Here is a 15,459-nt window from a genome sequence, read left to right on the forward strand (position 1 = left end):
ATGGAGTGGAATTTTGGGGAATGGAGTGGAATGGAATGGAGTGGAGTGCATTGGAGAGTAATGGACTGGAATGGAGTGGAGTGGAGTATATTGGAATGGAATGGAGTGGATTGGATTGGAGTGGAGAGGAATGGAGTGGAATTTTTGGGAATGGAGTGGAATGGAGTGGAGAGGAGTGCATTGGAGAGTAATGGACTGGAAAGGAGTGGAATGTAATGTAATTAAATGGAATGGAATGCAATGGAATGGAGTGGAATTGACTGGAATAGAGAGGAATGGAAAGGAATGGAGTGGAATGAAATAGAATGGACTGGAATGGAATGGAATGGCACGGAATGGAGTAGAGGTGAATGCAATGTAGAGGAGTGGAGTTCAAAGGACTGGAATGGAATGGAATGAAGTGGAGTGGGGTGGAATGGAGTTGATTGGATTGGAAAGGAGGGGAGTGGAGTGCAATGGAATGGAATGAAGTGGAATGGCGTGGAATGGAGTGGAGTAGAGTGGAATGGAATATAATGGAATGGAGAGGAGTGGAGTGGAATGGAGTGGAGTGAAATGGTGCAGAAAGGAGAGAAGTGAAGTGGAAAGTTGTCAAGTGGAATGCAGTGGAGAGGAGTGGAATGGAGTGGAATGGAATGGAGTGGAGTAGAATGGAGTTAAGTAGAGTGGAGTGGAATGGAATGAAGAGAACTGGAATGGAATGGAAAGGAATGGAGTGTAGTGGAGTGCAGTAGAATGGAGTGGAACAGAGAGGAATGTAGTGGAATGGACTAGAATGGAGTGAAATGGTGTGGAATGGAGTGGAGTGGAATGGATTGTAACGGAATGGAGCTGAGTGGAATGGAACGGAGTGGATTGGAGTGGTGTCAAGTTTTGTGGAATGGATTGGTGTGTATTGGAATGTGATGGAAAGGAGAAAAATGGAATGGAATAGAGTGGATTGGAGTGGAGTGCACATGAATGGAGTGGAATGGAGTGGAGTCGAATGGAATGAAGTGAAGTATAATGGATTGGAATGGAATGGAGTGGAAAGGAGTGGAGTGGAACGGAGTGGAATGGAAAGGAGTGGAATGAAGGGGAATGGAATGGAGTAGATTGGAATGGAATGGAGTTGAGTGGTGTGGAGTGAATTGCAATGGAATGGAGAGGAGTGTAGTGGAATGTAATTGAGTGGAGTGGAATGGAATGAAATGGAGTGGATTGGAATGAAATGGAGTGGATTGGAGGGGAGTGGACTGGAATGGAGTGGAGTCGACTGGAGTGGAATGAAGAGAACTGGAGTATAATGGAATGGAATAGATTGGTTTGGAATGGACTGGAATGGAATGGAGTGGAATGGAGTGGAATGGAGTGGAGTGGAGTGGAGTGGCATAGATTGTAAAGGACAGGAATGGACTGGAATGGAATGCAATGCAATGAAATGGAATGGAGTGGAATGAAGTGGAATGCACTGGAATGGAGAGGAATGGAATGCAATGGAGTGGAATGAAATGGAATGGATGAGAATGGAATGGAATTGCATTGAAAGGAGTTGAGTGGAGAGAGGCATTGGGGAGGATTGGATTGGATTGTGGTGAAGTGGAATGGAATGGAATGGAACAGAATGGAATGGAGTGCAGTGGATTGTAATGGAGTGGAGGGGAAAGTAGTGGAATGGAGTGCATTGGAATCGAATGGAGTGGAGTGAAATGGAGTCGAGTGAAGTGGAACGGAGTGGAATGGAATGTAGCGGAAATAAACGGAATGGAATGCAGTGGATTGGAGTGTAGTGGAATGGAATGGAGTGGAGTGGAATGGATTGGAATGGAATGGAGTGGAGTGCGGTGGAATGGAATGTAATGGAGTGGAGGAGAGTGGAATGGAATGGAGTGAAATGGAGTGTAATGGAGTGCAGTGGAAATGGAGTGGAATGGAATGGAACAGAAGGGTATGGAATGGAGTGAAGAGAAGTGGAATGTAGTGAATTAATTGGGACGGGGTGGAGCAGAGTAGAAGAGAAAGGAATGGAATGGAGTAGAATGGAATGGAAGGTAGTGGAGTGGAATACAGTGGAGTCCAGTGGAATGGAATGGAATGGAGGAGTGGAATGGAATGGAAAGGAGTCGAATGGATTATAATGGAATAGAGTGGAAATAAATGGAATGGAGTGGAGAGGAATGGCGTGGAATGGAATGGAGTGGAGTGGAATAGATTGGATTGGAATGGAGTGGACTGCAGCGGAATAGAATGGAGAGGAGTCGAGTGGAGTGGAGTGGGGTGGACTGGAATGCAGTGGAATGCAGTGGAATGGCGTGGAATGGAGTGGAGTGGAATGAAGTGAAATCGAATCCAATGGAATGGAGTAGTGTGCACTGGATTGGAATGGAGTGGAGTGGAGTTAAATGGAATGGAGAGGAGTGGATTAGAATGGAATGGAATGAAATGGAATGGAATGAAGTGGAATGGATTGGAGAGCAATGGAGTGGAATTGAATAGAGTGGTGTGGAATTGAGTGCAATGGAATCAAGTGCAGAGGAGAGGAGTGGAATGGAATGGAAAGGAATGGAGTAGAATGGAGTGAAATTTAAAGGAGTGGCATGGAGTGGTGTAGAGTGGAGTGCAGAGGAATGGAATGGAATGGAATGGAATCGAGTGGAATGGAATGGAGTGGAGTGCCATGGAATGGAGTGGAGTGGAGAGGAATGCAGTGGAGTGTACTGGAGTGGAGCGGATCTTAATGGAGTGGAGTGGATTGGAAAGGAAGAGAATGAAATGGAATGCTTTGGAATGGAGTTTAGTGAAGTGGAAGGGAGTGGAATGGAATGGAATGGAATACAGTAGAGTGGAATGCAGTGGAGTTGAATGGAGTAGTGTGGATAGGAGTGGAATGGAGTAGAATGGAATGTAATGAAATGAAATGGAATGGAATGGAATGGATTCAAATGCAGTGGAGTGCAGTGGAATGGAGTGGATTGGAGTGGAATGGAGTTGAGTGGAGGGGAAAGTAATGGAATGGAATAGAATGGAATGGAGTTTATTGGAATGGAGTGGAGTGTAAAGGAGTGGTGTGGAATACATTGGAGTGGAGAGGAATAGAGTGGAGTGGAGTTGAGTGGAATGGAATAGAGTAGAGTGGAATGGAGTGGACTGAAATGGAATGGATTGGAGTGTTATGTAGAGGTATGGAACGGAGTGGAATGGAATAGAGTAGAGTGCAATGGAGTGGAATGGAATGGAGTGGAGGGGAGTGGAGTATAATGGACTGGAAAGGAATGGAGTGGAATGGTATTAAACGGAATGGAGTGGAATGGAGTGGAATGAAATGGAATGGATTGGAATGGAATGAAATGGCATGGAATAGAGTGGCGTGGAGTGGAAAGCAGTGGAGTGGAGTGGAAAGTAGTGGAATGGTTTGGAATGGAAAGGAATGATGTGGAGTGAAGTGGAATTGGATGGAATAAAATGGAATGGAAAGCAGTGGAGTGGAGTGGAGTGTAACGGACCGGAATGGAGTGGAATGGAATGGCATGGATTGGAAACAAATAGAATGGATTATAATGGAATGGAATGGCATGGAATGGAGTGGAATGGTGCGGAATGGAATGGGGTGGAGTGGAATCCATTGGAATGGACTGGAATGGAGTGGAGTGGAGTGGAATGGAATGGAATGGAATACAGTGGAGTGGAGTGGAATGGAATGGAATGGCATGGAATGCAATGGAGTGGAGTGGAATGGAGAAGAGTGGAGTGGAATAGAGTGAAATGGAATGAAGTGGAAAAAATGGAATGGAGTGGAGTGTAGTGGATTGGAATGAAATGGAGTGGAGTGGAAGGGATTGGAATTTAATGGAATGGAGTGCAGTAGAATGGGAAGGAATGGAGCAGAATGGAGTGGAGTGGACTGAAATTTCACGGAATGGAGTGGAATGGGGCGGAATGGAGTGGAGTGCAATGGTCTGGAATGGAATGCAATGGAATGGAATGGAGTGGAGTGGAGTGCAATGAAGTGGAATGGATTCGAATGGAGTGGAGTGGAGTGGAATGGAGTGGAGTGAAATGGAGTGGAGAGGAGTTGAATGGAATGGAATGTAGTGGAGTGCCATGGACTGGAATGGAGTGGAATGGAATGGCATGGACTGGAATGAAATAGAATGGATTGTAATGGAATGCAATGGAATGGAATGGAGTGGAATGGAATGGAGTGGATTGGGTGGGGTGTAATGGAATGGAATACATTGGAGTGGAGTGGAATGGAAGTGAGTGGAATGGAGTAGAGTGCAGTGGAACAGAGTGGAATGGAATGAAGTGGTAAAAATGGAATGTGGTGGAGTGTAGTGGAGTGGAATGGAATGGAGTGGAGTGGAAGGGATTGGAATACGATGGAGTGAAGTGCAGTGGAATGGAATGGAATGGAGAGGAATGGAGTGGAGTGGACTGAAATTGAGTGGAATGGAGTGGAATGAGACGGAATGGAGTGGAGTGCAATGGACTGGAATGGAATGCAATGGAATGGAATGGAGTGGAGTGTAGTGCAACGGAGTGGAATGGATTCGATGGGATTGGAGTGGAGTGGAATGGAATGCAATGGAGTGGAGTGGAGTGGAATGGAGTGGAGTGGAGTTGAATGGAATGGAATGTAGTGGAGTCGAATGCAGTTGAATGGAACGGGGTGGAATGGAATGGAGTGGAGTGAAGTGCAGTGGAATGAAATGCAATGGAACAGAGTGGAGTGGAAAGGAATGGACTGGACTGGAATGTATTGTAGTGGAGTGAAGTGCAGTGGAATGAAATGGAATGGAACGGAGTGGAGTGCAAAGGAATGGACTGGACTGGAATGTATTGTAGTGGAGTGGAGTGGAGAGGAGTGGAATGGAGTCGAGTGGACTGGAATGTAGTGGCGTGGAAGGATTGAGTGGAATGGAATGGAATGCAATGCAATGGAGTGGAGTGGAGTGGAATGGAGTGTAGTGGAGTGAAATGGAGAGGAATGGAGTGGGGCGGAATGGAATGGACTGGAGTGGAGTGGAGGGTGGTGGAGAAGAATGGAATGGAGGAGAGTGAAATAGAGTGGAACGGAATGGAGAGTAGTGGAGTGTAATAGAATTTGATGGAGTGGAATGGTTTGGAGTGGAATGGCGTGGAGTGGAATGGAGTGGAATGGAATGGAATGGAGTAGTGTGGTATTGATTGGACTGGAGTGGAGTATAGTGGACTGCAATGGAGTGGAGTGGAGAGGAATTGAATGGAATGAAGTCGAGTGGAGTTGTATGGAATGGAATGGAGTGGAATGGAAGGGAAAGGAATGGAGTGGAATGGGATGGAGTGGAATGGAGTCGAGTGGAGAGGAATGGAGAGGAATGTAATGGATGGGAGTAGAGTGTAGTGAAATGGAATGGAATTGAGTGGAGTGGAGTGGAGTGGACTGGAATGGGGAGGAATGGAATGGAGTGTAGTGGAACGGAATGGAATGGACTGGAGAGGAATGGATTGGAAAGGAATGGAGTGGCGTGCAGTGGAATGGAATGGAATGGGATGGAGTGGAGCGAATTGGAGTGGACTGGAATGGAGTGTAATGGGGTGGAATGGAGTGGAGGGGAATGGAATTGAATGGAATGAAATGGAGTGGATTGGAATGGAATGGAATGCAATGGATTGGAATGGAATGCAGCAGAGCTGAGTGGAATGGAGTTGAAGGGAATGGAAAGGGATGGAATGGAGTGGAATGTATTGTAGTGGAGTGGAGTGGAAAGGAGTGGAATGTATTGTAGTGGAGTGCAGTGGAGAGGAGTGGAATGGAGTTGAGTGGACTGGAATGTAGTGGAGTGGAAGGATTGAGTGGAATGGAATGGAATGCAATGCAATGGAGTGGAGTGGAGTGGAATGAAGGGTAGTGGAGTGGAAAGGAGAGGAATGGAATGGGGGAATGGAACGGAATGGAGTGGAGTGGAAGGTGGTGGAGAGGAATGGAATGGAGGAGAGTGAAATTGAGTGGAATGGAATTGAGAGGAGTGTAGTGTAATAGAATGTAATGGAGTGGAGTGGTTTGGAGTGGAATGGCGTGTAGTGGAATGGAGTGTAATGGAATGAAATGGAGTAGTGTAGACTTGATGATACTGGAGTGGAGTGGAGTGGACTGCAATGGAATGGAGCAGAGAGGAGTTGAATGGAATGAAGTCGAGTGGAGTTGTATGTAATGGAGTGGAGTGGAATGGAAGGGAAAGGAATGGAGAGGAATGGGATGGAGTGGAATGGAGTCGAGTGAAGTGGAATGGAGAGGAATGTAGTGGAGTGGAATGGAGAGGAATGTAATGGAGTGGATTGGAGTGTAGTGAAATGGAATGGAATTGAGTGGAGTGGAGTGGAGTGGACTGGAATGGGGAGGAATGGAATGTAATGGAGTGTAGTGGAACGGAATGCAATGGACTGGAGAGGAATGGAATGGAAAGGAATGGAGTGGCGTGCAGTGGAATGGAATGGAAAGGGGTGGAGTGGATGAAGTGGAGTGGAGTGGAATGGAGTGCAATGGAGTGGAGGGTAATGGAATTGAATGGAATGGAATGGAGTGGATTGGAATGGAATGGAATGGAATGGATTGGAATGGAATGGAGCACAGTTGAGTGGAATGGAGTGGAGTGGAATGGGTTGGAGTGGAGTGGAAGGGAATGGAATGGAGTGAATTCTAATGGAATAGAGGAGAGTGAAATGGAGTGTAATGGAATCGAGTGGAATAGAATAAAGTGGCGTGGAGTGGAGTGGAGTAGAGTGGAGTTTAGTGGAATGCAGTGGAGTGTAATGGATTGGAATGGAATGGAGTGCAGTGGAGTGCAGTGGAATGGAATGGAACAGAGTGCTGTGGAGTGGAGTAGACTGGAGTGGAGTGGAAAGGAATGGAATGGAATAGAGTGGACTGGAATGGAGTGGAGTGGAATGGAGTGGAATGGAATGGAATGGAAAATAATGGAATAGAGTGGGCTGGAATGGAGTGGAGTGGATTGGAGAGGACTGGAATGCAGTGGAATGGAGTGCAGTGGAGTGGAATGGAGCAGAATGGACTGGAATGGGGTGGAATGGAATGGAATGCAATGGAGTGGAGTGGAGTGGAATGTATTGGAATGCAGTGCAGTGAAATGGTAAGGACTAGAATGAAATGGAAGAGATTGGAAATGAATGGAATGGCATGGAATGGATTGGAGTTGAGTGGAATGAACTGGAGTGGAATGGAATGGAGTGGAGTCGAATGCAGTGGAATGGAACAGGGTGGAATGGAGTGGAGTGGAGTGAAGTGCAGTGGAATGAAATGGAATGGAATGGAGTGGCGTGGAATGGAACGGAGTGGAGTGGAATGTGTTGTAGTGAAGTGGATTGGAGAGGAGTGGAATGGACTGGAGTGGACTGGAATGTAGTGGAGTGGAAGGATGGAGTGGAAGGATTGAGTGGAATGTAATGGAATGCAATGCTATGGAGTGGAGTGGAGTGGAATGGAGTGGAGTGGAGTGGAATGGAGAGGAATGGAATGGGGTGGAATGGAAAGAACGGGAGTGGAGTGGAGGGAGGTGGAGAGGAATGGAATGGAGGAGATTGTAATTGAGTGGAACGGAATGGAGAGGAGTGGAGTGTAATAGAATGTAATGGAGTGGAGTGCTTTGTAGTGGAATGGCGTGAGGTGGAATGGAATGAAACGGAATGGAATGGAGTAGTGCGGGACTGATTGGACTGGAGTGGAGTGTAGTAGACTGCAATGGAATGGAGTGGAGTGGAGTTAAACGGAATGAAGTCGAGTGGAGTTGTACGGAATAGAATGGATTGGAATGGAAGGGAAAGGAATGGAGTGGAATGGGATGGAGTGGAACGGAATGGAGTGTAGTGGAATGGAGAGGAATGTAACGGAGTGGAGTGGAGTGCAGTGAAATGGAACAGAATTGAGTGGAGAGGAGTGGGGTGGACTGGAATGGGGAGGAATGGAATAGAATGGAGTGCAGTGGAAAGGAATGGAATGGACTGGAGAGGAATGGATTGGAAAGTAATTGAGTGGCGTGTAGTGGAATGAAATGGAATGGGATGCAGTGGAGTGAAGTGGAGTGGACTGGAATGGAGTGGAATGGGGTGGAATGGAGTGGAGGGTAATGGAATTGAATGGGGTGGAATGGAGTGGAGGGCAATGGAATTGAATGGAATGGAATGGAGTGTATTGGAAACGAATGGGATGGAATGGATTGGAATGGAATGGAGCAGAGATGACTGGAATGGAGTGGAGTGGAATGGGGTGGATTGGAGTGGAAGGGAATAGAATGGAGTGGATTCTAATGGAATGGAGGGGAGTGAAATGGAGTTTAATGGAATGGAGTGGAATAGAATAAAGTGGAATGGAGTGGAGTGGAGTGGAGTAGAGTGGAATTTAGTGGAATGGAGTAGAGTGTAATGGACCAGAATGGAATGGAGTGCAGTGGAGTGCAGTGGAATGGAATAGAATAGAGTGCAGTGGACTGGACAGGACTGGAGTGGAGTGGAAAGGAATGGAATGCAATAGAGTGGACTGGAATTGAGTGGAGTGGAATGGAGTGGAATGGAATGGAATGGAAAGGAATGGAATAGAGTAGAGTGGGCTGGAATGGAGTGCAGTGGAGTGGAATGGAGCAGTATGGACTGGAACGGGGTGGAATGGAATGGAATGGAATGGAGTGTAGCGGAGTGGAATGTACTGGAATGGAGTTCAAGGAAATGGAAAGGACTAGAGTGAAATGGAATAGATTGGAATGGAGTGGAATGGCATGGAATGGAGTGGAGTTGAGTGGAAAGGAGAGGAGTGGAGTGCAAAGGAGTGGATTGGAATGGAATGGAGTGCAGTGGAGTGGAATGGAGTGGAATGGATTGGAGTGGAGTGGAGTAAAGTATAATGGAATGGAATGGAGTAGAGTGGAATGAAGTGGAATGAAATGGAGTGGAATTTACGTTAATCGAGTGGAATGGAGTGCAGTGGAGTGGAATGGAGCGGAATAGACTGGATAGGGGTGGTATGGAATGGAATGGAATGGAATGGAGTGGAGTGGAGTGGAATGTACTGGAATGGATTGCAATGGGATGGAAAGCAGTAGAATGAAATGGAATAGATAGGAATGGAATGGAATGGCATCGAATGGAGTGGAGTTGAGCGGAGAGGAGTGGAGTGCTAAGGAGTGGATTGGAATGGAATGGAGTGCGGTGGAGTGGAATGAAATGGAATGGAGAGGAGTGGGGTGGAGTGGAGTGGAGTACAATGGTGTGGAGTGGAGTGGAAGGGAATGGAATGGAGTGGAGTGGAATGGAATGAAATGGAGTGGAATGGAATTGAATGGAACGGAATGAGGTGGAATGGAAAGTTGTGGGGTGGAATGCAGTGCAATAGAATGGAGTGGAATGGAGTGGAGTATAATGGAAAGGAGTCGAGTGGAATGGAGTGGAAAGGAATGGAGTGGAATTTAGGGGAATGGAAAGGTATGGAGTAGAGTGGAGTGGAATGGAGAGGAATGGACTGGAATGTAATGGAATGGAATGGAATTAAATGGATTGAAATGGAGAGGAATGAAATAGAATGGAATGGAATGGAGTGGATTGAAATAGAATGGACAGGAATGGAATGGAATGGCATGGAATGGAGTAGTGTTGAATGCAATGTAGAGGAGTGGAGTAGAAAGGACTGGAATGGAATGGAATGGAATGGCATGGAATGGAGTAGTGTTGAATGCAATGTAGAGGAGTGGAGTAGAAAGGACTGGAATAGAATGGAATGGAATGGAAAGGAGTGGAGTGGAGTGGAATGAAGTGGAATGGATTGGAATGGAATGGAGTGGAGTGGAATGGAATGGAATAGAGCGGATTGCAGTGGAATAGAGTGGAATGGAGTGGAATAGAATGGAATAGAATGGAGAGGAGTGGAGTGGAATGGAGTGGATTGGAATGGTGTGGAGTGGAGTGGAGGTGAACGGAATGGAGTTGAGTGGAATGGACTGGAGTGGAGTGGAATGGAGTGAAATGGAATGTAGTGGAATGGACTGGAATGGAGTGGAGAGGAGTTGAGTAGACTGGAATTGACTGGAATGCAGGGGACTGGAGTGGAGTGGAACGGAGTGGACTGGAGTATAATGGAATGGAATAGAGTAGAGTGGAATGAAGTGGAACGGAATGGAGTGGAATGGAATGGAGTGGAATGGCGTGGAATAGTATGGAGTAGAGTGGAAAGGAATGGAATGGAGTTGAGCAGAGTGAAGTGGATTGGAATGGAACGGAGTGCAGTGGAATGTAATGATGAGGAGTGGAATGGAATGGAATGGAGTGGATTGCAGTGGAGTGAAATTGAATGGAATGGAATGGAATAGACCGGAATGGAATGGAGTGGAGTGGAGTGGAGTGGAATGCACTGAATGGAGTAGAATGGAATGTAATGGATTGGAATGAAATTGAATGGATTGTAATGGAATGGAATGGCATGGAATAGAGTGGAATGGTGTGGATGGAATGAAACGGAATGGAGTGGAGTGGAGTGGAATGGATTGCAGGGGATTGGAATGGAGTGGAGTTTAGTGGAATGGAATGGAATGGAGTGAATCGGAGTTGAGTGTAACGGAGTGGAGTGGATTGGAATGGAGTGGACGGGACTGGAATGGAGTGTAATGGAATGGAGTGGAATTGAATGGAGTGGAGTGGAGAACAGAGGAGTTGAATGGAATGGAGTGGAGAAGAACATAGTGGAATTGAATGGAATGAAGTGGATTGCAGTGGAATGGAATGTAATGGAGTGGAGTGGAGTGGACTGGAATGGCGTTGAAAGGAATGAAATGGAGTAGAGTGGACTGGAATGGGGTCTAGTGCAATGGATGGAATGGAATGGAATGAAGTGGAGTAGGGTGGATAGGAATGGAGTGGAGTGGAGTTGAGTGGAGTGGAATGGAGTGGAGTACAGTGGATTGAAATGGAGTGCAGTGTAGTGGAAAGGAATGGAGTGGAATGGGATGAAATGGAAGGTATTGGAATGGAAAGCTGTGCAGTGGAATGGAGTGCAATATAATGTGGTGGAGTGGAGTGCAGTGGAACGGAGTGGAAATAAATTGAATGAAGTGGAGTGGAGTGGGGTGGAGTGGAAAGGAATGGAGTGGAATTGCATGGATTGGAGTGAAATGGAGTGGAGTGCTGTGAAATGGAATGGAATGGAGTGGAGTGGAGTGGTGTGGAAAGGAATGCAGTGAAATGCATTGGAAGAGACTGGAGTGGAGTGGAGTGGAATGGAGTGTATAGGAGTAGAAAGGAGTTGAGTGGAGGCGAAAGGAATGGAATGGCGTGGAGTGGAGTGTAAAGGAGAGGAATGGAGTGCATTGGAGTGGAATGGAACGAAGTGGAGTGAAGTGGATTGGAGGGGAGTGAAGTGGAAAGAAATGGAATGCAATGGAATGGAGTGGACTGGATTAGAATGGAACGTAGAGGTATGGAATGTACTGGAATGGAATAGAGTCTAGTGGTGTGGAGTGGAATGGAATAGAGTAGAGTGAAATGGAGTGGAATGGAGTGGAATGGAACGGAATGGATTGGAATGAAAGGGAATGGATTGCAGTGCAATGAAATGTCATGGAATGGACATGAGTGGAGAGGAAAGGTGTGGATTGGAGTGGAAACGAGTGGAATGGAATGGAATGGAATGGAATGGAATGGGGTCGAGTGGAGTGGAATGGAATGGAATAGAATGGAATAGAATGGAGTGGAGTGGAATGAAGTGGAATGTAATGGAATGGAGTGGAATGCAATGGACTGGAGTGGAATGAAATCGAATGGATTGTAACAGAATGGAATGCAATGGAATGGAGTGGAGTGGAGTGGAATGGATTAGAGTGGAGTGGAAAGTACTGGAATGTATTGAAATGGAGTGGAGTGGAGTGGAAAGGAATTGAATGGAATGCAGTGGAGTGGAGTGGAATGGAGTGAAGTGGGATGGATTAGAGTGGAGTGGGATGGATTAGATTGGAGTGGAATGGAAAGGAATGGAATGGAGTGGACATAAATGGATAGGAGTTGAGTGGAGTGGAATGGAATGGAGTGAAGTGAAAAGCATTGGAATTGAATGGAGTGGAGTGCAGTGGAATGGAATGGAATGGAGAGGAATTGAGTGTGGTGGACTGTAATTCAGCGGAATGGAGTGGAAAGGAGTGGAGTACAACGTAGTTGAATGAAATTCAATGGAATGGAATGGAGTGGAGTGGAGTGGAAAGGAGTGGAATGGTTTGGAATACAGTGGAGTGGAATGGATTAGAATGCAACGGAATTGAGTAGACTGGAGTGGAATGGAATGGAGTGGAAAAGAGTGGAGTGGAAAGGAATGGAATGGAATGGATTGGAGTAGAATGGAGTTTAATGGAATGGAGTTAAATGGAATGGAATGGAGTGGAATGAAAGGGATTGGAATAGAATGGAGCAGAGTGCAGCGGAATGGAATGGAATGGAGAGGAATGGAGTAGAGTGGACTGAAACTGAGATGAATGGAGTGGATGGAGTGTAGTGCAATGGAGTGGAATGGAATGCAATGGAATGGAAAGGAGTGGAGTGGAGTGCAATGGAGTGGAATGGAGTGGAGGGGATTGGAATGGAATGGAATGGAATGGAGTACAGTAGAGTGGAATGGAGTGGACTGGAATGGAGTGGAGTGGAGTGGAATGGAATGGATTGGAGTGGGGTTGAATGTCGTGGAATGGAATGAAGTGGAATGGAGTGGAGTGGAGTGCAGTGGAATGGAATGGAATGGAATGGAATGGAGTGAAGTGGGGTGGAATGGAGAGGGAGAGGAATGAAATGAAGTGGAGTGGAGTGGAGAGGAGTGGAATGGATTGGAGTGGACTGGAATGTAGTGGAGTGGAAGGATTGAGTGGAATAGAATGGAATGCAACGGAATCGTGTGGATTGGAGTGGAATGGAGAGGAGTGGAGTGGAAAGAAGAGAAATGGAATGGGGAGAAATGGAATGGAGTGGAATGGAGTGGAGTGGAGTGCATTGGAGTGAAGTATAATGCAATGGAATGAAGGTGAATGGAATGGAATGGAATGGAGTGGAATAGAGTGGAATGGATTGGAATGGAGCGTAATGAAGTGGAATGCATTCAAATGGAGTGTAATGAAATGGAATGGATTTGAATGGAAAGAAAATAAATGGAATGGAGTGGAGTGGAGTGTAATGGAGTGGAGTGGAGCATAGAGGGGTGGAATGGAATGGAATGGAATAGAATCGTGTGGAGTATCGGGGAATAGAATGGCATAGAATGGAATGGAATGGAGCGGAGTGGAGTGGAGTGAGTGCATTGGAACGGAACGGAATGGAATTGCATGGAGTGGTATGAAATGGAATGGATTGATATGGAATGGAACGGCATGGAATGGCGTGGAGTGGAGTGGTGTGTAGCGGAGTGGATTGAAGAGGATTGGAATGGAGTGGAGTGGAGAGGAATGGAGTGGAACGGATTGGAATGGAGTGGAGTGGAATGGAATGGAATGGAACACAGTGGAGTAGAGTGGAATGGAGTAGAATGGAGTAGATTGGAGTGGAATGGAGTGGAATGGAATAGAGTGGACATAAATGGATTGGAGAAGAGTGGAGTGGAATGGAAAGGAAAGGAGTGGAGTGGAAGGGATGGGAATCGAATGGATTGGAGTGCAGTGGAATGGAACGGAATGGAGAGGAATGGAGAGGAGTGGACTGAAATTGAGTGGATTGGAGTGGAATGGAGTGGAGTGGAATGGAGTGGAATGGAACGCAATGGAAAGGAGGAGTGCAATGTAGCGGAATGGAATGCAATTAAATGGAATGGAGTGAGGTGGAGTGTAACGTAGTGGAATGAATTTGAATGGAGTGGAGTGGATTGGAATGGAATGGAACGTAATTCAGTGGAGTGGAGTGGAATGGAGTGGAGTGGACTGGAGTGGAGTGTAGTGGAATGGAGTGGAGTGGGCTGGAGTGGAGTGCAGTGGAATGGAATGGAATGGAGTGGAATCGAATGTAGTAGAATGGAATGATGTGGAATGGAGTGGGTGCAATGGAACGCAATGGAAAGGAGTGGAGTGCAATGGAGCGGAATGGAATGCAATTGAATGGAATGGAGTGAGGTGGAGTGTAACGTAGTGGAACGAATTTGAATGGAGTGGAGTGGATTGGAATGGAATGGAATGGAATTCAGTGGAGTGGAGTGGAATGGAGTGGAGTGGACTGGAGTGGAGTGGAGTGGAATGGAGTGGAGTGGGCTGAAGTGGAGTGGAGTGGAACGGAGTGGAGTGGGCTGGAGTGGAGTGCAGTGGAATGGAATGGAATGGAGTGGAATCGAATGTAGTAGAATGGAATGGTGTGGAATGGAGTGGAGTGCAATGGAACGCAATGGAAAGGAGTGGAGGGCAATGGAGCGGAATGGAATGCAATTGAATGGAATGGAGTGAAGTGGAGTGTAACGTAGTGGAAAGAATTTGAATGGAGTGGAGTGGATTGGAATGGAATGGAACGGAATTCAGTGGAGTGGAGTGGAATTGAGTGGAGTGGGCTGGAGTGGAGTGCAGTGGAATGGAATGGAATGGAGTGGAATCGAATGTAGTAGAATGGAATAGTGCGCAATGGAGTGGAGTGGAGTGCAGTGGAATGGAATGGAATGGAATGAAATGGAGTGGAGTGGAATGGAATACTGTCGAGTGGAATGGAATGAAATGGAGTGGAAGGATTGAGTGGAATGGAACGGAATGCAAAGGAATGGAGGGGGGTGGTATGGAATTGAGTGGAGTATAGTGGAAAGGAGTGGAAAGGAATGGAATAGAGTGCACTGGAGGGCAATGGAGTGGAATGGATTGGAATGGAGTTTAGTGGATTGGAATGGAATGCAACAGAATGGAGGGGAGTGGAGTGGAATGGAGTGGCGTGGAATTGAGTGGAGTGGAGTGGAATGGAATGGAATGGGGTGGAGTCGAATGTAGTGGAATGGAATGCAGTGGAATGGAGTGGAGTTGAATGAAGTGGAATGTACTGGAATGGAGTGGAATGGAAAGGCATGGAGAGAATGAAATGGAATGTATTGTAACGGAATGGAATGGCATGGAATGGAGAGTAGTGGAGTGGAATGGAGTGGAGTGGAGTGGAATAGATTGGAATGGAGTGGAGGGAAGTGGAATAGAATGGAATGGAAGGCAGTGGAGAGGAGTGGAATGGAGTGGAATTGATTGGAGTAGAGTGGATTGGAATGGAGTGGAATGGAATGGAGTGGACATAAATGCACTGGAGTGGAGTGGAGAGGAATGGAATGGAGTGGAGTGCAAAGGATTGGAAACAAATGGAGTGCAGTGCAGTGGAATGAAATGGAATGGAGAGGAATTGAGTGAATTGGACAGAAATTGAGTGGAATGGAGTGGAAAGGAGTTGTATGCAACGGAGTGGAATGGAATGCAATGGAATGGAATTGAGTGGAGCGGAGTGGAATGGAGTGGAGTGGATTGG

The sequence above is a fragment of the Pongo pygmaeus genome, chromosome 17 (assembly GCF_028885625.2).
Source record: "Pongo pygmaeus isolate AG05252 chromosome 17, NHGRI_mPonPyg2-v2.0_pri, whole genome shotgun sequence".
Taxonomy (NCBI): Eukaryota; Metazoa; Chordata; class Mammalia; order Primates; family Hominidae; genus Pongo; species Pongo pygmaeus.